We start from the raw sequence: 13,091 nt of genomic DNA on the forward strand, positions 1-13,091 counted from the left end.
AAAATACTGAATCCAGCAATACATATTTTAATTGTGAAAAATTGGTCTTATCCTGGGAAAACAGTTGATTATCATTAGAAAATAAATTAATCTAACTCACCACATTAACAACGTAGAGGAGGGAAATCATAATCACTAAAACAGAAGAGGTATTTGAAAAAATTCACCATTGATTTACCATTAAAAAAAAAACCCATTCGCATAATAGGCTAGAAGAGAACAGCCCTAATCTGCTAAGGATAGCTTCCAAAACAAAAACAAACAAGAAAGCTTCAGCAAACATTATAGTGGATAATAAACTCCTGGCTCCCACCCCCACCCCCTTACCAATCAGGAACCCTCAGGAATCAGACAAATAGGCCTCACTCTGACCACATCTTTTCACCATTGTGATGGAGATCTTAGCCAGTGAGGAAAGGCAAGAAAAAGAAAAGGTATAATAAGTGAAAATGAAAAATGACTACTATAATTATTTACATGGATGAAAGATGAACTACTAGAATTATTAAGAGAATTGAGTTTATTTGGTATATACAAATATTTTAAAATCAGACTAAATTGGAGGATTCAATTGGATGAAATTGAGGATTCAAGAAACAAAGGTATTAAAAACATTTTAAATGTTCAACAATTATACCACACAGTTCAATCACATGCACTGGGGAGGGGACAGGGGACTGAAAGGTGACTCCTACCTCTACCGTGACCAAAATCATTTCAACACGAAATGAAACCTAAAATGATTTTAGGTGGTATTATATAGCAGGGTATTTCCATGATCTCAGGGGTAAGCAAGGATTTTTAAAATAAGATAAAAAGACCAGTTCTTCAGTATGGAGGTTCCTTAAAAAACTAAAAATAGAATTACCATATGACCCAGCAATCCCACTACTGGGCATATACCCAGAGAAAACCATAATTCAAAAAGACACATGCACCCCAGTGTTCACTGCAGCTCTATCTACAATAGCCAGGTCATGGAAGCAACCTAAATGTCCATCAACAGATGAATGGATAAAGAAGATGTGGTGCATATATACAATGGAATATTACTCAGCCATAAAAAGGAACGACATTGGGTCATATGTAGAGACGTGGGTGGATCTAGACACTGTCATACAGAGTGAAGTAAGTCAGAAAGAGAAAAACAAATATCGTATATTAACGCATATATGTGGAACCTAGAAAAATGGTACAGATGAACCGGTTTGCAGGGCAGAGATAGAGACACAGATGTAGAGAACAAACGTATGGACACCAAGGGGGGAAAGTGGCGGGGGTGGGGTGGTGGTGTGATGAATTGGGCGATTGGGATTGACATACATACACTAATATGTATAATGGATAACTAATAAGAATATATCATAAAATGTAGAAAAAAAAAAGACCATTTCTTAACGAAGACAGATCAATTGGACTACATCAAGCATCTCTGTTCATCAAACCACAGACTAAAGCGTAAAAAAGACAAGTCACAACTTGAGCGAATGTCCTTGCAGTCAGCATAATCAACTGGTACTGAAGATATTTAATAAATTCTTACAAAACAAGAAGAAAAAGACCTGTAGGAAAATCACCAAGGTCTTGTGGGTGGGGGGGAGAACCTACAAGAGAAAATCCAAATGGTTAACAAATATGTAAGGGTGCTCAAATTCATAACCTATAAGGGATATTAGAAGTGAAATCCCAATGAGGGAACATTACAGATGGCAAAGGAGAAAGAGGAGAGGGAGGGGGAAGAGGGAAAGGGAGGGGAAAGGGAAGGAGAAGGAGAAGGAGAAGGAGAGGGGAAGGGAAGAGGGGGATACGGAGGGGAGGAAGTGGGGCAGGAGAAGGAGGATGAGTAGGAGGTGGAGGACACTTGCAGGTAGAAAGGTACGAACTGGCCAATGAGGTGGTTGCTGCCATATGCTACTCCCTCACAGCCCCAGGGCTCTGCAAAGCACCCATTTAGACGCGTCCTTAATGTCTTCCGCTCAGGACTGCCTTCGGCTGTTAATTCTCAGGCTGTTAATTCTTATCTTCATACTCCTTGTGGCCAGAACCACGACGTCATCGGACTTGCGTGTGCAGCAGGCAAAAACCAAGGAGTGAAAAGTCTGGGCCGGAAAAGGGATCAAGAGGAGAAAAACTGCACTGGCCGGGAATCGAACCCGGGTCTCCCGCATGGGAGGCGAGAATTCTACCACTGAACCACCAATGCCTCTCTCTGTGCAGGGCTCTGACGGCTCTCCAGAAAGAATCTCCAGAGCGACCGAGGGACCCGCAGCGGCGAAACAAAGAGGTTCCAAAATAGGCCTACACCGTTGTCTTTGAAAGACAGAGCTCACAGACTGACAGGCACTCGGAGCAGAGCCTTGTGAAAAAGGCCTACAAGCAGGCAACAGCATGAAGTGGGAACATTCAAATGAAAATATCAAAATATTGGCTTCGTCAGCTCACACCACAACTCTGAAAAAGGCTCTTTCTAACCGTACAACAGACCCCTGCCGAAAAAACATCGGAATTTCATCCAGATCCCTTTTTTATGACCCTATACCTGCAACTGTCGACCTCAAACTCTTACCTTAGAGAGTCTGAGAAAATAATCCAACTTGCTAGGTTAGGCAAGTGAAATTCTCATCCAGGCAAGAAATAAGAAACAGAAGCAGAATTAGACTGGAATTAGAAGAAGGAAAGGGCCAGAATCAAAAGAGTGATAACGAAGAAACACACCGTTTCTTTGTACAAGAATAGTGAGTCATTCTTGTAACCATTATAACAATAGTATGTGTCTGCTTTTTAAGGTGTTCAAAGCATTTGGAAGGATATGTGATATATCATAATTATTAAAAGATTAATTACTATTGTTTGCAACCAATGTTTGATTATATGGGGGAATCTAATCTCCCAAATGAGACTCCGTGTTGTGCTGAGTTTTAGCATTTGTGACTCTGAGATGCATGTGGGGCATAGGCTTTGGTGTTTTGGTTATATAAGGAGCAGACTAATTTTTAGCATAGTGTCGAGGTTAACATATTGGTCCTCTGATGAAATTGAAATACAGAGAGAATTCTTTCCAAATTTTCCATGGGGAAATTACACTGGAGAAAGGAATCTGGAGGGGCGCACCGCCATATGTTGGGACTTAGGAATCATTATGACTTTCTGAAAGATAGGAGCTGCAGACGTGCAGTCACGCTCCTCTTGCTGAGAAGCCAAGCTAGGTGGAGGCTGAATCGTAAACTTGAACTCAACAAGGAAAACGACCATCCCCTTGACCTTGAAGAGCTTTGGCTCTATCTGCCCTCTGCCCAACACCCAAGACAAATGCCAGCTCTGGCCAACATGCTTTCATTTACCACCTACATCAACCAGATCTACATGTATTCCCACACCCCTTTCTAAACTACAAACCTGCACTTTAAACTCACAACTCCTAAATCACAAATCAATGCCCCCTATGCGTCTCAGAGTCACAAATGCTAAAGCTCAACACACCAGTGAGTTCCCTGTCAGCATCACACACCACCCTCTGCCTCGACAGGTTTGGGGGGCCCCAAGCGATGGGGGGACAAAGAGAATGGCTGCATCGTCAGTGAGGAAATGAAGCCCACGGTATTTTGATGTGAAAGCCACAGCTTGATGGTATTGCCTGATGTAAGCGTCCTCTGCAAACCTTTGCTGTGGGTGTTTTTTTGTTTGTTTGTTTTCCAGTTTGTTCTGCATGTCTACCAAAGAATCCTGTTGTTTTCAGAACTCTTTTCAAAGTTCTTCCCGAGCCTCTTCCAGAGGAGTCCTAGTTGAGCAGTACAGGTGGAAACGTTGGTGGTTCAATGGTAGAATTCTCACCTCCCATGCGGGAGAACCGGGTTTGATTCTAGGCCAATGCTTGCTTTTCTTCGGTTGCCTCTCCCCTTTTCCATGGGCAATATCCTTGGCACAGACAGGTCGTTCCTTGTCTTGAATTTTACCAAGACCGGCAAACTCAGGCGTAGCAAGGTCAGAGGCCTCACTCCCCAACTTCCTTCATCTCTGCACGAATTCCTCCCCACAAACGTCCCCCTCCCTGGGCCCCTGAGGCCTCTCCCGTCACAGCTACAGTCCTTCAGTGACCTTCATTTCTTCATCCCCACTCCACGTGCGATGTAGCCCAAGGATAGGATAGGAGAAAGGATAACAGTAACAATGGTTTCAGTTTCAAGTATTCCAAACCGCAGAGATCCAGCAGACACACTTGGGGCTTCAAAAACATGCTCTCTTCACGGTATTGGAGGGCTGCAAAAAAAAAAAAAAAAAAAAAAATCCTGTTGAGGGCAATTTGTGTCGTTCTTAGTCTCCAATAGAGGGGGCGGCGGTAAAGCGAGGAAAATGGCAAATGTGCCAATTTAGTTAATTCCCTAGAAGACTTTAAGAAATTGCCCTCAACAGGATATGTTTTTGGTTTTGTTTCTTTGCTTGTTTGTATGTTTTGCAGCCCTCTGGCGGAGGTGAGAGGTCCCGTGGCACAAAGGAAGGTAGGCACTCAAGGAACCCCAGGATAGAAAACAAACAGGGGGGAAGAGGAAGGGGGGAGGAGGAGGGGAAGGCGAAGGAGGGGCGGGCGGAGCAGGGGGAGGAGGCGGAGGAGGGGGAGGAGGGGGAGGAGGGGGAGGAGGAGGCCTCAACCAGGTGAGTTTTGCGTAGCAGCTGGATAACCCTGGTCGAGAGAGGGCGCTCTTGCTTCACAAGCCTCTCTGCGACCACAGGCTTAGGCTCTGCTGCCTTCTTGGAAGACACCCTCCTTCCTTCTTTTGTCTCAGACCCGACGCTGAAGAGCGCGTCGTCCTAGATGATTTCTCCGCTCCCCAAAGCCCTAGGAGGGAAGGACAGACCGACGGAAGCGTTGCTCCGAAGTGGTCCATTGCGCAGCGTCCGGCCTTCTGTTGGATGATTTCCCGGGTGCCTCTTCTGGGTAAGAGTGGACCCCACAGGATATTCCTGCTGTTCCTTGAGGAGCAGTGGGAGAGACGCCAACTTGGCCGGCTCCCCGGGCCGCGCGAGACCCAGGCCCCTGAGCTAGGCCCCTCGATGGGCTGAGCCCAGAGAACCAGCAAGGGAACGGGTTGCATCCTGCCGCCGCAGGTTCTCTCTCCTCCCGTTGCAGGAAAACACTGATCCAACTCCCGCTGTAAGCACCGGAGAGGCAGCTAGATCATTTCTGAGGGCGAGGGGGGGGGCGGGGGGGCGGGGGGCGACGAGGGGCTGGTAGAGGGAGCGCTAACTCTCCGCAGGAACATAGCTGGGGTGGAAGAGGTGAAGACGGAAGGGGAGGCCGGGTGGAAGGCCAGAAGGGCTGGCTAACCCAGGCAAGGATACTGCGCGCCGGCTCCGGGAGCCTCCTTGCGAAGGCAGGCCTCGGGCCTCCTTGTTCCTGGAAGGGGTGCCTCCTTCCGATTTAGCCCCCAAGGGACTGTGGAGCGCGAGGCCTTCGGGCGACGTTCCCACGCTTTCGCAACACCGCGGCCGCGTGGCCTTTCTCCTGCAGATGCCTGCCGGCCAGCCTGCGGGAACTGCCCAGACTAGAGCGGTGCCCAGTGGGCGGGGGCCCGGCGCGCGCACACACACGCGCGTGGCCGGCAGCGGGCTGGAGGAGAAGGCACGTCTTGCACTTGTGAACAGACAGGAGGCGTGGCTCAAGAAGCAGGACCCATCCATACACTTTGCTCACAAAATAGGAAAGCCGGGAAGATGCGGGTGCAGACCCGATTTCCCAAGCTGTGGAGCGCTGGCTGGGGGTGCGCCTCTCGCCCTGCGCCCAGGGAGCGGAGCGCAGCGAGACACCACGGAAGAGACGTCGTCTGTCATGAACCGAGGGGTATCAGGGGAGAGCACGAACGCAACCTCTCATTAGCACAAATCCCTACATCAGCACGTCCTGAGTGCAGTAGACGAGCCTCGTCCTGGGAAAACTACGTTCGTGACCACAGTCTCTCCCGTGCCCGGTAACTATGAGCATACACCCCGCAGGCACGGTCAACACCCTGCCCTCCCCTCGCTGTCTTCCAAACCGATCTCCAAAAAGCCACCGATCGCCCACTCCCGCCTGCCCAACACACAGGAGATCCCGCGGCCCGGCTCACAAGACTGAACGCCTTTCAGCAGCGGCGCCCCACCCACCGACCCGCAGCCACTGCGCTGTCTCATCATCTACACACGCCACCTGCTGCCTCTGAGGCTCCGTCCGCAACACCTGCCACGGCTCTCGCTCTCTCTCCTGTTGCCGCACAGTGGACGCAACATTTATCCCAACAGGTCTTCGGAGTGAGCGTCCAAGGGAAAAGGGAAAACGCGCCCAGGGCCTGGGAGAGTGGGCAGGGTTTAAATGCAACAGCCATTGTAGAAACTGTGGGACTTGATTGTGGTGGGTAGCATCGTTTTGATGTAGCGGTGTTGATTTTTACTCCTACCTTCTGCTTACAGCAGCAGTGTAACAATTTTCCATTCTGCGCATACTTCACCTGCTGCCTTTGTTGGGTCAGTTAACTGATGTTAACTCCCTACACCGCTTAATCTGCAAGGGGAACAACCCTCGAGGATCCGACCCAGCGCTCACCTTCCTCTCAGCCCTCGTGGATATCGCCTCCAGGCACCTCTGCCGAGCGCCTAATAAGCATTTCATCCAGGGCATCTACTGATACTAACACCAAGACTCGGCTTGGCCTCTCTCGGTTATTCAGAGCTCAACGTGACCTGCGCCCCGGGTGGCAACGGGCGTGGGTTTGAACCGCACAGGGAGTTGAACCTCTGCAGGGCTGTGTAAACCTGAGCAAGATGCTCGGAAGCCCTCGAAAGCCACTTGTGCGGTGGAGATGAGGGGATGTGGCGATGTGCGGGTGGGGTAGGGCTGCCCTGGAGATAAGCACGACCTAGGTGCCCTGACAATCGGCCACTCTGGTTTTCCTCGGTGCGGGGAGCACCCCAGCACACAATTCAGGGGATGGAAAGCTGCCCAAAAGGTTTCCCTGACCGGGAGTCGAACCCGGGCCGCGGCGGTGAAAGCACCGAATCCTAGCCACTGGACCACCAGGGAGCTGCTGGTAGGTGGCTTTTCTTCTTGCTTCTGACAACAGTGACCTTTTCCCTTTGCTCTGGAAGGCCTTGAGCCTTCCGGAGGGGTCATCCGTCGTTCCAGAAAGCCTTAGCTAAGGCCGTTCCCTCCGTGCTTCCTCTAAAAAAGGAGCCCGAACGCCCGCGGGGCCTGCCGGGTCCGCACGTCCCGAACGAGTTGCCTCATCCCGGCCGCACCTAGCCTTGAGAACTACCCTTGTGACGCGTCTTTGTGAGGTGGCCGCGTGTGGAGAGAAGGTCACCGGGGCCCGGGGAGCCTGCGAGGGGCCCGGTGGCCTGGAGAAGGCAGGAGGGAGTGTGCCGGGGGTGAGAAGGGGCCACGCACCCGAGAGCCGGCAACTCCATTGTCCAAAAGGACTCAGGTGGATGCAGCAACGGAGATGGCTTGGATGGAAAACCCTTGTAAGCCAGGCTCCAAGGCGCTAAATTTGATTCCGGATCTAAAGCCGAGCAATCCCCGGATGGGCTTTGTCGGTTAACCCATCCCGTCGTGTCCCCAGCTCTCCGGAAAGAAAAACTTCAGTCTCCTGAGCCTTCCCTGAGTTGCAAAAAGTCTGACCCAAGAATTAATGATTAGAGGAATGAGAACATGCAGAGACAAAGAACAGCAGTCGGGCAGGAGAACTGGTAAGAATTTTCACAATATATCAGTCATATAGCAGAGTCACGGGACCTGTAGTTCCTCCCTGAAGGACATAGATAACACTGTTTGATGCACATTGCCAAGTTGTTTTTACAGAACCCAGATTCCCAACCAGATGGAAACTGCTGACCACAAGCACGTAGACCCCCAGACCAGTTAGAGACAGAAGATTGATGATGTTGCTTCCTGAAACTTCACCTTGTTACCTCACCATCAACCAGCCAGAGAATTGTGTGGGAGCTGATCACGCACCCTGAGACCCTCTCCCTCACACTGCCTTTAAATACACTGTCCTGAGAGCCATCCAGGATTTTGGGTCTCTTGAGCTTTAGCTGCTCATTCTCATTGCTCAGGCACCCTGCAATAAACGCTGTAGTTTCCTTATCACAACCTGGTGTCCGTTGATTGGCTTTGCTGTGTCATGGGCGAGAGGACCCGAGTCCCGTTTGACCCCCTTACAACCTGCTGCACCTGCAGTTTTCCCGCCTTAGTCCATGCCAACTCCATCCTTCTCTATACCCAGGTCAACGATCTTGGAGTTCTCTCTGATGCCACGGTTTTCCTCAGACTCCACATCCAAGTAGTCAGGAATTCGTGTTTTCTCCTCTCTCAAGTGTGTGGACATTGATCTACACCGAGGTTTCTAAACCTCCGCAGTGTTGATATTTTGGACGGGATCATTTTTGTGGGGGAGGGTTCCGCCTGAGGACCGAAGCATGTTTACTGACACCCCTGGCTTCTGCTGACTGGATGCCAGGGAGAAACTCTCCGTCCCCCTTCCCCCAGTCTTAACAATAAAAAATGTCTCCAGACAAGGCCTAGTGTCACAGAGGGGGCCGGGGATGAGGGTGGGAGCCCAAATCGCCCCCATTTGAGAACCACAGATGTGCACAGTCGCTCCTGTTCCTGGCCTCTGAACTCATGCAGATGACTCTCCTGATGAGGGCACAGGGGTGGATTTCAACTTGGCCCCCTGCTCATCTAGACGTTAGGATTTAAGACTTTCATGCCTGTCGAGATCGTGGGGTTTTCTGCCATGAAGCCTCTTCTTTGGCTCCATCCTCGAAATCAGCTTCTTTTGAGCCTGCCCAGGAGAGGCAGCCGGGAAGAAGTCTGAGTCTGCTCATTGAGGTTCCTCTTGCCCCTTCTGGAACTTCACGCCTCTTTGGGTTCAGCCGGCAGAGAAGCTTTAGGGGCCACTTTATTCCAGCTGCCCCGGGCATCCCCGAGGAGGAGGTGCACGGGGGAAGAATAGGTTTTGACTGTGACGCCTGCCGCCTGGGGCCCGCACCTCCACCACCGCTAGTGCAGCCTTCTGGGTTCCCCGCGGTCCCACCAGCTGGGGGGTCAGTATTGGGCCCGCCTGAGCTCCGGAGACGCCCAAGCCAGCAGGGACACCTAGGGGGAACCAGAGGGCCACTTCAGTCCTGTCCACAAGGGACGCTCAAAAGGGTCCTGACTGAGAGAGAAAGGCAGTGAATCCTCTCTCATTGGGCAGACAGAAGAGACATGAAAGGGAAAGTGAAGAAAAATCTTATGAGGTTTCAGGGTCTGGAGTTACCATGAAGTTGACCGCCTCTGGAACCGCGTCCTCCCCCTGGCTGGCGAAGGCGAGTGGAGTCCCCTTGTCCAGTCCAGTCCAAGTAGACACAGCAGACAACGATGGCCCGGGTACCAGTGAGTAGGCAGTCCCCAATCTTCCCACTTGGGAGTACTTGAACTTCCCTAGCCACGAAATCCGTGCATTTCCAGGGTGCAACTAACTGAGTTCTTTTTCTCAACTGCTTGAGAAAAGGAGGAAAGGATTTGAGGAAAGGATCGATCGATCGCGTGTGAAGCATATATGAAAACCACTGCAGTAAGGAAAGCAACCATTGTTGAGACTGTCTCATTTCTCTCTCACCCACCCCCTTAAAATTAATTGCACTTTCCCAGGTAGAGTCCCCAGGTTGGACCCATTTTACTTTTAATGCACAGTTGGTGGCACCTAAGAGGAGTCTAGCAGGTTCACAGATGAATATTTGAAGTATGGTAGTCACTTTTGTTTAAGCATGCATTCCAAAAAGCCATGAACGTATCAAGCTCACTTGTGCCTTATCTACAACGATGGGAAAGGAGAAGTACATATAAACGAATGGAAAACGTCATAAAATAGCCTTAAGTGTCTGCTCTTTCCAACGAAGTCCTTCCCTGGATATGCTCATCAATGTCTTCTCTTTCTCTAAAATCTGACACCCAGGGCCAGACCCTAAGATCGCTTTTCAGGCTCCAGCCTATTACTTCCCTCTCTGTATCTCTGCTTCTTCCTCATTTTCTTTTATTCACACAAAACAAAACATGATAGAGCTCTCCCTCAGCCTCCAGTTTTCAACATCGCACCCGCACTCAGCGAACAATTTCGCAAATTAGGTACGCTCCATGGGACTCGCTCTGTCTAGAAAGAAGAGGAAATGTTAAGCAGCACAAAGCTTTGTACTTTCCACGGTTAGGAATTACTAAAGGAAACTTTCTCTAAGACCAAAGGCCTGAAAAGTGAGCTAACTTCCCACCTCCCCCTCACCCCCCTCCCGCCCCCACCCCTGCCCCTGCATCCGAAAATCCCGACTGTTTTGAGTCTTGTAGATCTTTCTGGCATGGTTCAGCCGCCCTGCAGGCAACTGGGTGTTTGTTCTCCCCAGAGGGTACAATAGAGGCTCTTTGGCCACAAGGGGGCAGCCAGTACATGGGAGGGAGGGCCTGTGTCCCACAAGAAAATGAGAAGGATGATGTGATGGCATGTGTATCTTGACCTGGGGGATGGTTACCTGAGTTATTACACGTTGCAAAATGTATCGCTCTGTGTGGAATAGAACGGTATGAGGAGACTTGCACCACCTGACCTTAAGAGTTACTATGACCGCCCCCCCCCACAACATAGACCAGCAGTGTGCAAGTGGCATCAGGGTACACAACTAGAAAATGGATGAGTTGAGAGACTTGAAACCGACCCATATCTCAATTAGTGAATGAGTTGTCAAGAAAAGCAGTTCAATGTGGAAAGGAAACAGGTTCCATATTGGGAAGGGGGGGGAGCTGTGTTTCTATCTCACACTACACACAAAAGTCAATCTGAAGTACATCATAGACCAAGACGTAAAAGCTAAAGGTATAAGGCATTTGAGGATACTTCGTGATTTGGTGGCAGGCAAAGATTTACTAACCAGGACCCAAAGAATGTATAAAACAAAGACAAATGATAAATTAGTGTTCATCAACGTTAGCTGTATCTTCTCATCCAAGGAGGCCACTAAAATGGAAAAGCAAGCTAGAGACAGGGAGAAAATATTCACAACACATAGCTGACAACCCTCACTGCCTGTTGTTATAATGTATAATGAGCTCCTCCAACCCAGTAACAAGTTTTTCAAAGATCAAAAAACCCACTTCTTTTCAGATGGCTTTAAAAATATGAACAGATACTTCAAAAGGAACATATGCACGTGGCCAAAAAAGCATACAAGCAGTGCTCAATATTTTTAGCTGTCAGAGAAATGGACATTAAAACCACGTTGAGATACCACTACTCCTCGTAGCGTGGCTAAAATTATAAGGAGAGGAAACACAAACAATCTTGGCAAAGATGTGGAATCACCACAAGTGTCATATTGTTGGTGGTAACATATAATGATACAACTGCTTTGGAAAAGGCTTTGGTGGTTTTTATGAAGTGGAGCATATACTACTCTTTGGTACCAGCTATTCTTCACCGAGAGAAATGAAAACCTACGTCCAAAAAATCTCTTGTGGAAACACTGTTCAAAGCATCTTTATTCACAATAGCCAATACTGGACACAGCTCAAATGCTCATTTTCGAGTGAATAATAAACAGACTGTGCTATGTTACTGCCATGGAATACAACTCAGCAATGAAAGAGGAATGACATCTGCTTTACTCAACAATGGATAGTCAGAGACGTTGTGCAAAGAGGAAGAGGTGTGCAGACAAGAGTGTGTACACTATGATCCCATTTCCATGACATTCTATAAGAGGCAAAGGTAAAGTGGAGTCTGGACAGTGATTGTTAACAAATAAAACAGAGGACAATGGCAATGATTTTAATGATTCTGCGTGACTGACTGAGTAGTCACTAAGTCCAGGCACGTGGGACAACAGTATGATGTGGAGTTCCCTTGTTGGTCCAATCTGGCAGATGAAAATGTCGAGGCACCGTCAAAGTTCAGATATAGCAGAAGTTAAACCACTGGTGATCACCGAAACAGTAATTAGTGAAGGTTTACCCTGCACAAAAAGGTTTACCGTTCAGGAACTGGGAGCACTCCAACGGAATATGGAAGGAGGCTCAGAGGTGGTACACTGTTAGAAAGCAACTTATATCGTGAGGGGGCGGTGGCTGTTTTGTCCTTCGCAGTGATTGGTTATAACATTAGAGTTTTCCTTGTGATAGGGAATTGGTTTAAAGTGGTTACCTCCCATCAATTTTGGCGAACAGTTTTAGGCTTTGTTTATGATTTTCAGAGGCATAAACAAGAAGTGGCCCAAGGTAAATTTCACTTGTTTTGCAAAATAAGCTAAATGAGCTCTTCTTTGTATGACTAAATGGGTTTGTCTGCTCAGGGAGTTTTCAAGTGTGATCTCCACTTGTGTTTGATTTTTAACAGTTCCCCGCTTTTGGTCATGCTCTCAGTCTAACGGTACTCTCGGGTACCAGCATTGATGTAGTCAGGCAGAAGAATCACACATATTCGCTGTCTCCACTAGCTGGGTCGTCAGGGCGGAGGGTGCTGTAGTCACCGTTATCATCATTTCTGCGGTGACTGTTAAGGTCTTCCAGTTGTCCACTCCTGATGGATACCATTTGTCTTGTGAGTGGCTGCCGACAGGCATTTAAAATCCTTGAGAGTATAGAAAGGCACTAGAGAGGTTACTTCGGTAACTCTAAAGGGAACAATAGCCAAGGATTGAAAAAGTCCTCGGAGCAGAGATTCCCAGGAGCCAAGATTAAACCAGCAAAACAGGTCTAGAGAGGGGGAGTTACCTATCTGATAAAATTTTTTATCTGGTCTTTAAGATCCTGCAGCTTTTGAGTAACACAGAAACAACATTTTTCACCAGTTACAGCACAGGAGGCTCCTTGCCTGGCTTCCCTGTTTTGGAGCAGGACCGAAGAGAAACCGCTGCCCTGGGTTTCCTTCTGCTCAGACACGAGGTGAGTGCCCTGTGTGGGGTTTCCTTCCCTTCTCCTGACCTGCCGCCAGGTGGCCTGGGGAAAGCAGTGCTCACGGGTCCCCAGGCCCTGCACGGCCAGTTTCAAGACAAAGTAAAAGGGGAGCCGCCGTGCCACGTGAGACAGAGGAGGG

The 13,091-nt window shown here is 49.1% G+C and overlaps 1 non-coding gene across 1 annotated transcript; it reads right to left on the minus strand.

Annotated features, from left to right (window-relative positions):
• Positions 1–2,132: 2,132 nt before the first annotated feature.
• On the minus strand, positions 2,133–2,203 carry TRNAG-CCC (transfer RNA glycine (anticodon CCC)). The gene has a single exon. It is a non-coding gene; the product is annotated as a tRNA-Gly (tRNA).
• Between the last annotated feature and the right edge of the window lie 10,888 nt (positions 2,204–13,091).

This window comes from Balaenoptera ricei, chromosome 1 (assembly GCF_028023285.1).
Source record: "Balaenoptera ricei isolate mBalRic1 chromosome 1, mBalRic1.hap2, whole genome shotgun sequence".
NCBI lineage: Eukaryota > Metazoa > Chordata > Mammalia > Artiodactyla > Balaenopteridae > Balaenoptera > Balaenoptera ricei.